Raw genomic sequence first — 9,580 nt, forward strand, 5'->3', positions numbered from 1 at the left:
TTCCAGTACCATTCTGTGGTCTCTGTTTAAGTCATTCCTCGTGAAGCATAAAAATTAGATGAGAGATAAAGGAAAGAATGAAACTGAAATATCATTTACAGTGATATAATTTGCATCAGGTCATTATTCCAAAGCTTGACCTTTACTTTTTTCTGGATTTTTTTCCCATTACTGGAAGAATTTACAAATTATTACAATTATTAATATTAAAATAAAAAGTGGTTATATCTACCTTTGGAAAGATGTAATAGTAAACTTCTATTGAATTTAACTAGTTCTTCATTCAGTATGAGTGCATTTTAAAATAAGTTTTCAAAATGCATGTAAGAATTCAAATAATTCTGAAATTCTCATCATTTTGACAAAAACACTTTTTCAGTTGTAAGGAGTAGATATAATTAGTTTTCCTTCCTGCTTGCATTTGAGGATTAGAATATTTTAAGAGAGAATCAAAATAAATCTTCTTGTCTCCTACTTTCAGATATCACACCAAACTTCTGCTGATCAAATAATTCTCTTTTCATAATGTCTTTTGAAAATATTATCATCTCCAGATTTGGACAAATAATGGTATGAGTTCACTGTTGATTCTGGTCAAAACTAGGCTAGGTAAATATCTACTTCACATGATCTTCCAATTTGTCTCATAAAGTCCATCAGACATAAGCAGCAACTAATGATACAGTTAAATGTATTTGGATTTCAGGACATGTTGGATTTTCTGATACTACATGATGACAATTTACATTCGGAAGGACTTTAAGCATCCAAAATAGAATAAAGATCTGCTGCAGGACTGCTAGTTCCTGGATTTTTCATAAGCAAGTAGAAGTATTCCTACCAAAACTTTTTTTGTTGAATTGCCTATGGCCATCCAGCTTAATAGATAACTGTGAGTGGCCTCATACTTACAGCATAGCAGTATGCTTAAAATTATGAAGACCAAATAAAAGCCATATCATCTGTTCTTCACTTCAGTAGAAAGTTTTAGAGCAGATTGCATCTTGGGATTTATTGTAAATTCTTGTCCACTAGCTCTCTTCAGAGGGCTGCACAATCCACCTGGTCAACTTTCTCAAATTCTAAAATGCTGCAGACGCCAGCTCAGCTCTACAGTCAGCATTACAATTCATGATTCTGAATGACCTTTATCAAGGTCAACAAGATATTATTCAGTTGTGGAATGCCAAATTAGAGCAGAGTTTTTTTACTTTCATACACCTATATTCAAACCTCAAATCATGTTATCTCTCTACTGAGAAAGATGGAAGCAGGAGAGACAGAAGAGGGAAGCAGAATAACTGTAACTTTTATACTACACCAACTTCCTGAATCTTTTGTGGTAGAGGTGGAAGAATAATACTAACTCTCTTGAAGAGACCTAAATTATGTAAGGAATGAATTGAAACTCTAAGGAGCTTATGGGTGTGAAAGAACATCAGTGGAATGACCACCAGACAATGTTTCCTACCATCACTTATTTTTCATGTGAAGGCATCAACACTGGAGTCTTACTTTTGCCTGTTAGATTTGCAAGGTTTTTTCTTTTTCTCTGTGTGACTCCTTTAAAGATAACTCTTGTAAGACTCTTGAAGGCAGAAACTAACCAATCAACCAAATAAAGGGTTTGATTGTAAAAATATGTAAGCTTGATTTTTGTCTTGACCTCTGGGTAGAGTGTCCCATGCTGTGTTAGCGCATCAAGCTGCTGATTTCAACAGCACATTAAAAAAATAACCAAAAAACCAAGCAACATGCTCCTCCCAGTAAACCTTGGCATCCATTTTTGTGTTCCCAGGGTCTACTGCTTTTCCTGCTAAATTTCAATAGATCAGAGAGTCATCTAGTGGCCAAAGAAAGGAATTTTGAATAAATTTTCTACTCTGAAGGCCTCAACTCTCACCGACTGTCTCAGACACCAACAGCAGATGGGAATCAGGAAGCAATGTGTGAAATGATGATTAGGATAAAATAAGAAGGAATTTATTTGTTGCAGAAATAAAGCAGTGTACTCACAGACATTTTATCATTCATATCAGCTGCAAATTTGAGCATAACTATGTCAGCCATTTTAGATTACTGAGAGTTTTAGCTTGACCATAGAGAATATCTAAATTTTGTATATCCATGTAGGTAGAAAGGTAGATATTATTTGGGTCAGGAAAATAAAAGTTTCAAGAATTTATCTTTTCAGTTTCCCTCTGTAGGTACACAGAATAAATCATCAAAAAAGCACTAGGCGGTTTTCTAGATTACTAGTTTTTGTGCTTTGTCCTATTATATTGCCTAAACTGGGCTTCCTCTCCTCATTGATCAATGAACTGGCAAGTCACTAAATTCAGTTTACAATTTCAAACCTTAACAGACAAATTTTATATAATTTACATTCAATTTTGAAAGTATTTTTTGACTGAACGTGTTCATGTGTTTTTCTAACTCACTAACTCAACTTTTTTACAGTGACCAACACCAGAGGCTATAAGAGAGTATGTAGATAGTTATCTTCTCTATTTTTAAAAAAGGCACACTATCCTTTCCACAACATTCATCATCATTGATTATAATTCTAAACAGTCTGGAAAACTTACAAACCTCTGCTCCCTCTTTGTTTTCAATTAGATTCTTGTCTCAGCTTTTTCTGTATCTTGATATCCTACCTCAATTTCTCATGTAAAATCAATTCTTGTAATATGATACAGCTAGAACTTCCCAATCTAGTTTCGATATATTACTAATGATTTTCTATCTTTAGTTTTTTCACTGTGTTAAGAAATGGAAACATATTGTGGTTTTAGGATGAGTTTTTCTAGGTTTTATTTTTTTGACCCTCTTCTGAGTCCTTCCATTTTAGTAATGCTTTTCTTGAGACTCCTAGATGCCTAACACAGGGCTCCAAATATTCTTTACCTATTCACATCATGGTTTTGTATGAAGACACTGTAAAACTCCCTGTGTACCCAATGATTTTTTTAATACATCCTAACATCTTCCTTTCTTTTAAATAATTTGCTTGCTTAAAAGAATTTCCTTGCTTAAACAAATTCTTAAGCAGTTCTTAACTTTTTAATTATTAAGATTCTTCCATGAGTTTATTTTTGGCCTATTTATAAAGACTATATATCTAAAGATTTTCTATATACATATATAAAATATTATGCATATATAAAATATTATATATATAAAGATTATAAAGAATAGTGGCAGGTCATTCACATCATGTGACACAAATTTAGGGCCAGTAAGAAATGGACAGATTAAGTTAGTTATTCTAAGCAAATTCTTTTTTTCATCCTCAAAGTGTAATTGACAGATCATATTATAAAACATTATACTCAAGAACTTGGCAAAACACAGGTAAATTTCAAATTAGTTCTATGTAAGGACTTTTTTTTTCTCCTCCAGCAGATTATGTTTTGAATTTCCATTTTCAAAGGAAAGCAATACATGAATTGCAGCTTTTCAGTTATTAAAGGTTTAAAGAAGCTGTTAGGCCTCAGTCCAAAATGGCTGTTATAGTTCAGTGTTACACAGACATTAAAATAGTTACAATTCATAAATGAGAGTGTAGCAAACTTGCCACATTAATTTGAAACATTTTCTGCTCTGTCATCTATGTAAAACTCAAATAGATCTACTGCAAAACCTCCTGAAATGTCAGCCTTTCCTTTGCAAAACACTACATACACTATTTTAATGTCTGCTGTCATCTCCTCCCACATGTCACTTCCTCCCAAGAATGCACCCAAAATTTGGCTTGCTACTTTTTATTCCAGCTTGGGCTTCATCAAGTTCACACAAGCCAATGACCTTTCATTTTCCTCTTTGAGAGTACTTGCTTCATGCCTAAGAGACAAAAGTAGACTATCCTTTGGTGCTCTGAGAGAACAGATTGGCTAAAAGAAAAATGTGTCACGTTTTGAGCTAGCATTAAGCAGGTTTGCTGTGGAAGATGGAGCAAAGGTGCTATATCACTTCTCCTCTAACAGTGATAAATTATTTGTACTGGCACAATGAGAGATTCAGGATGTTGCCAAAGCATAAGAGTCCTCAATTTTGGCCACTGTTGTTTATAAAACCAAACTAAACCAAACCAAACCGAACCAAACCAAAACAAAAGAGTGTTAGTAAGGGTGTAACACAAAGTTAGTGTTTTGTTCTTCCTACTTTTCCTTTACTCGTCTTTGCTCTTCCTCTGAGGATCCATATGATCACTTCTCCAGACATCCATGTAGGGTATCTTCATCAACCCCACCACCAGGAATGGATGCACAGTTGTAATTAATCTCAGCTTTCTTTGTCAGAAAGTGTTAGAGATGAGAAATCAGATATAAAGAAGATAAGTCCCCCTGCTTGCTTGGTTCAGGCTGGGTGGTAAGAAGTGGCTATGACCCATTGTGCCCAGATCAGAGGCATATAACCCCTTTTTCATTATGCTGAAGGACCACCAGAAAGCCACAGGCTCTTCACAGTAGATTTCTGGAGCTATTAGGTTCCAAACATTAGACAAATCTTGCAAATATTCCATCTTGTAATATCTCAAGCGATCTTTAGGGCAAAAACCCCAAAGAAATGACAAATTATGGACCACACTGTTAAAGTACTTATTTAATTTAACATTGGAAACATCCTCCCTTTCTCTATCCCACATTCAGTTTGTGAGGGAATATCATTATTGAACATTGAATGTTTCTCAGAAAAAAAAAAGCTGGAATAGTGAGCTTGGAGAATAAGCATCCTTTTCAGTTTTCTCTCAGTAAAGCACCCTTGTAAATTTACTTGAACTGTTATGAGAATGCAGCTGCATTCAAGAGGAGTAAGGCAATGTGAGTCACAAGTATTTATTTCCTGAGAGCAAGACAGAAGGCAGTTCTACTCTATCATCAGTAGGGGTCCAAAATGTTGTTGATATTGGTGTGAACCTAACTGTTTACTAAAACCTTCTTGGCGAAACAATCTAGTCTTTCTTTAATCATGAAAACATTAACATTTCGGAAGCAGTATTGTTGAGTGATTTCAGTCTAAAAATTATTTCAGGGAGAGTACCAGTGTCAAATAGCTAATATGGACAGACAAGTGGCTTACAAGTGTTTCTAGAGTCAAATATATAAGTTCATATATAAATTAAATCCTAGCTTTCTAAGGAGCAAGGTGACAGCAGAAGGATGATGTGAAATTCAGCCATTGGGGAAGTAAATAAATGTGGGACTACATTTTCTAAAGATATTTTTGTGTGATAAGTAGTATCCACAATTACATAGTAAGTTTCTTAAAAAGTACAAATGGCAGTACTAGTGGCAAGGGAACTGAAAGACCTCAGCCTGCAATTATGCAAAAGCCGACAACTTACATTCATGCTTTAGTAGGAGTGATGTTGTCATAATGGCTAAAAAGCCACGAGGACAGCATGTGAGCTGCTTTATACACAAGCTGAATACCAGCAAAATGCCCTTGGAAAGCCCAGTCCAGCAAGAATAGTGGGATGGCCTGGACAACAGAAGACTTGCCCTGGGTAGAAGAGGAAGAGGTTAAAGACTTGTTGACCTCATGGGATGCATCCTAGAGTGCTGAGGTAGCTGGCTGATGTGGTTACTAAGCCTCTCCGTCATTTTTGAACAATCATGGAGGACAGGAGAGGTGCCTGAGGACTGGAGAAAGGCCAATGTCACACCCGTCTTCAAAAAGGGCAGGAAGGATGACCCAGGCCGGTCAGCCTCACCTCTATCCCTGGAAAGGTGATGGAACAACTCATCCTGAATGTTGTCACTGAACATATGAAGGAAAAGATGGTTATCAGGGGGAGTCAACGTGGCTTCACCAACGGGAAATCCTGTTTGACCAACCTGGTATCCTTCTATGAGTGCATAACCGGCTGGCTAGATGAGGGGAGAGCAGCAGAATGTCATCTGCCTTGACTTCAGCAAGGCTTTTGACACTGTCTCCCACAATATCCTCATCAGAAAGCTCAGGCAGTGTGGCTTGGATGAGTGGACAGCGAGGTGGATCAAGAGCTGGCTGAATGACAGAGCCCAGAGGGTGGTAATCAACAGCACAGAATCGATTTTGAGGCCTGGGGCCAGTGGAGTTCTGCAGGGACTGGTTCTGGTGCCAGTCTTGTTCAACATCTTCATCAATGACCTGGATGAGGGGACAGAGTGTACCCTCAGCAAATTGGCTGATGAGACCAAACTGGGAGGACTGGCTGATTCCCCAGAAGGCTGTGCTGCCATTCAGCGGGATCTCAACCAGCTTGAGAGTTGGGCACAGAGGAACCTCATGAGGTCCAACAAGGACAAGTGCAGAGTCCTGAATCTGGGAAGGAACAGCCTCATGCATCAGTTCAGGCTGAGGATTGACCTGCTGAAGAGCAGCTCTGCAGAGAGAGACCTGGGAGTCCTGGTTGACAATAAACTAAACATGAGCCAGCAATGTGCCCTCGTGGTCAAGAAGATCATGGGATGCATCAAGAATAGTGTGGCCAGGAGGTCGAGGGAAGTTCTCCCCCTCTACTCTGCTCTGGTGAGGTCTCGTCTGGAGTCCTCTGTCCAACTGTGGACTCCCCAGCTCAAGAGGGACAGGTAACTGCTGGAGAGAGTCCAGCACAAGGCCACCAAGATGATCAGGGAACTGGAGTGTCTTTCTTATGAGGAAAGGGGTGGGAACTAGGACTGTTTAGTCTAGAGAAGACTGAGGGGGGACCTCATTAATATTTACAAGTCTATAAATGGTGGGTGTCAGGAGGTTGGTATATCCCTTATTTCTATTGTATCTAGCAAAAGGACAAGGGGTAATAGGATGAAGCTGCAACAGAAAAAGTTCAATTTAAAAATAAGAAAATCTACTTTACTGTGAGCGTGACGGAGCCCTGGCACAGGCTGCCCAGGGAGGATGTGGAGTCTCCTTCCTTGGAGATCTTCAAGACCTGCCTGGACACATTCCTATGCAACCTCATCTAGGAGGATCTGCTTCTGCAGAGGGGTTCAACTAGATGATCTCTAACGATTCCTTTCAACCCTACCATTCCATGTTTCTGTGAAAACGTGATATTTCTATCTCCAGTCATTTAATGTATTTCAGGTAAAATTATTCCTTCAACAAAGGAGTTTGATTTTTTTTCACTGAAGTTAAAGAATATTCCAAGCTATAGAATTTTATAATGGTCCAGCATTGACTCACTTTATTTTTTGTCCATCCATTTGTGCTCAGATAACTGCTCATTTTGCAGGTTATGCAGTTCTTGATTTTTCAGGCAGATGTCAACTTTGCTCTGCTGCCAAAATGTTTAGAGGGCTAAACAGCTCAGAAAGAAAGGACTTTCAAGAGGTTTGTAAGTCATAATTAGGCAGAAATAATATTCAGGGCAGAATTTAGTATTTGGCCTATGAAGATGTTAAATATTGGTTGTAGGACTGTGGAGAAACTGGAAAATTTAGTTCTTCTGCAAATCTATATGGGATGAGTAGGATAACAATTACCATAACATCATTATTTTAACTCTTTCCTTCAACATCACTCCCATTTTTTTTGGAAAAGGCAGACAGATAGGTGAGAGTCACAGACATCTAGACCTGCCGAAAATAACTCACATTGGCCACTGCAAGTGTGGAACACCTCTAAGATCTGCAGCTTTCAGAGACCCGAGTCTTCGCATCAGTTGCCAAGAGGGTTTTTACTTCTCATGTGGCAATATCAGCAGACATTACTCAATGTAAACTCTCCATGACTTTGAAATAGCCTAGGTTAGCCTGGTAGGGAATGACATCATAAAGCTTTTCCTTCCAGACTTGAATTATGTCTGTAGGATTTGAGGAGAAAACAATTACATGGAGAGTTATATGTCTCATCTTTGATTCATGTTAGTGTCTGACTGGAGGCTGCTGCTTTAGTTGACATTTTAAAAAAATTGTTTATTGTCAAAAGTCTTTCAATTTCAGGTCCTTTTTATTGATGTCCTGTTTCTTCTATGCATTTATGAAGATTTAGTATCATTACTGCATGTTCAGAAACAATCCTCTCTGTGTTAACTTACCTAATAAAAACATTAAAATTCAGTGGAAAGGAAAAGATGAATATCCAATATTTTAAAAGTGTTCAAATATGGAAAGTATCATCATAAAAACAACAGCTTCTAGTGACATGCAAAGCAACACATATTGCCTCTTTAAATTAAATGCTTGAAAGCTCTAAGGCTCTTCTGCAAACCTGTGATTTTTCTGTATGAATCTAGTGGATGTTTTTAGCCTTTGTAGTTTTGGAGTACATCAATTCTGTTTTTCAGTGAAATTGCATATTAATCTACAGAGAAAATTACTCTAGCCTTTTCTCTTTTTTTTCTGAAACGAGTTGAACTCAGATGTAAACTTCTCTGTCTTTAATTTTTGTTAGGAGGAGGGAGATAAATCTATTAAGATTTTGGGGAACTGGTATTTATAATTATACATTATTAGTGTTTACAGAACTATTTTTTAAATTAATTACATGTATTCATGTGTTTCAACTCCTTCTAGAAGTGTGCAAATGACTGTCTTTCTCTGTTGTCATCACTCGGCTAAGATGCCACTTAAGTCAGTCTTTAGCCTTAGAAGGGCTTATGATTATGTTCTTAAAGTTGTCAGAAAACCATCAGCATTGTAAACAGCCAGAACATTTTCAAAATATTTCTACACTTTTGCTTTTGCTATAATGTACAAATTACACACATACCTTTTTCTTTTTTTAGCTTTGAAGTGTTTTTGCATTGAGCACTAAAGAGTGATTTTATAGGGGGTGTAAAAAAAATCCATAAAATCTATGCAGATATGAACTCTTCTTAAAAGATCTTAAATTTCAAATTAGAGGACAGTTCTGAGATTTCAGTCCTTCCACTGTTTGTCTGACTCCATTTCATTTGAATTAGACATTGTAAAGTTTCTTAATAGACATAGCAAACAACTTTCCATAATAAAACTGCAAGGCATAGATTGTATGACTGTATAATGCAATCATGCACATTTCTTTTTAAAACTATGTTATTTTGTTCTGTTGATTAGAAATAAAGATATTCCTAGCAGTGAAACTCAAAATGTAAAAATTGCACAATTCACTACTTACTGATGTTCTGAGCCAACTGTTTTGAATTTTTTCTTCTTCTTTTTTGGTATTTAACACAAAAAAAATGCTCAAGCCCAGGTGATAAACTTCCTTGGGAGTCCTTCTTTTCTACTGAAAAACAATCATGTGTAACTCTGATACTTACCATTCTCCAGCAAAGGAGATGAAAATTATTTGCAAATACTGTGCTGTCTGCCTAGTCTCTCTGCTCAGGTGTATTTTTTGTAAACTTGAGGCTCATGGAAGGTAATGGTCTACACCTGCACAAATAAAATTAAATCAGTTTTGCTACTGATGTTGATGAAATTAGGATTTAAAATGTAGCTAATTCTCTTACCACTCTTTACTGCCTACAGTTAGGGGAATAATTCAAGTACCTAAACACAGTTGTGCATTGCTATTTTGGATGGGTTTGGGTAGCTGAGGCATCAACCTAGGGTTGAAAGACAAAAAAAAATCCACTCCATTCTGGAGTGATGGCTGGAAGCCAAGT

The sequence above is a fragment of the Colius striatus genome, chromosome 2, assembly GCF_028858725.1.
Source record: "Colius striatus isolate bColStr4 chromosome 2, bColStr4.1.hap1, whole genome shotgun sequence".
NCBI classification, from domain to species: Eukaryota; Metazoa; Chordata; class Aves; order Coliiformes; family Coliidae; genus Colius; species Colius striatus.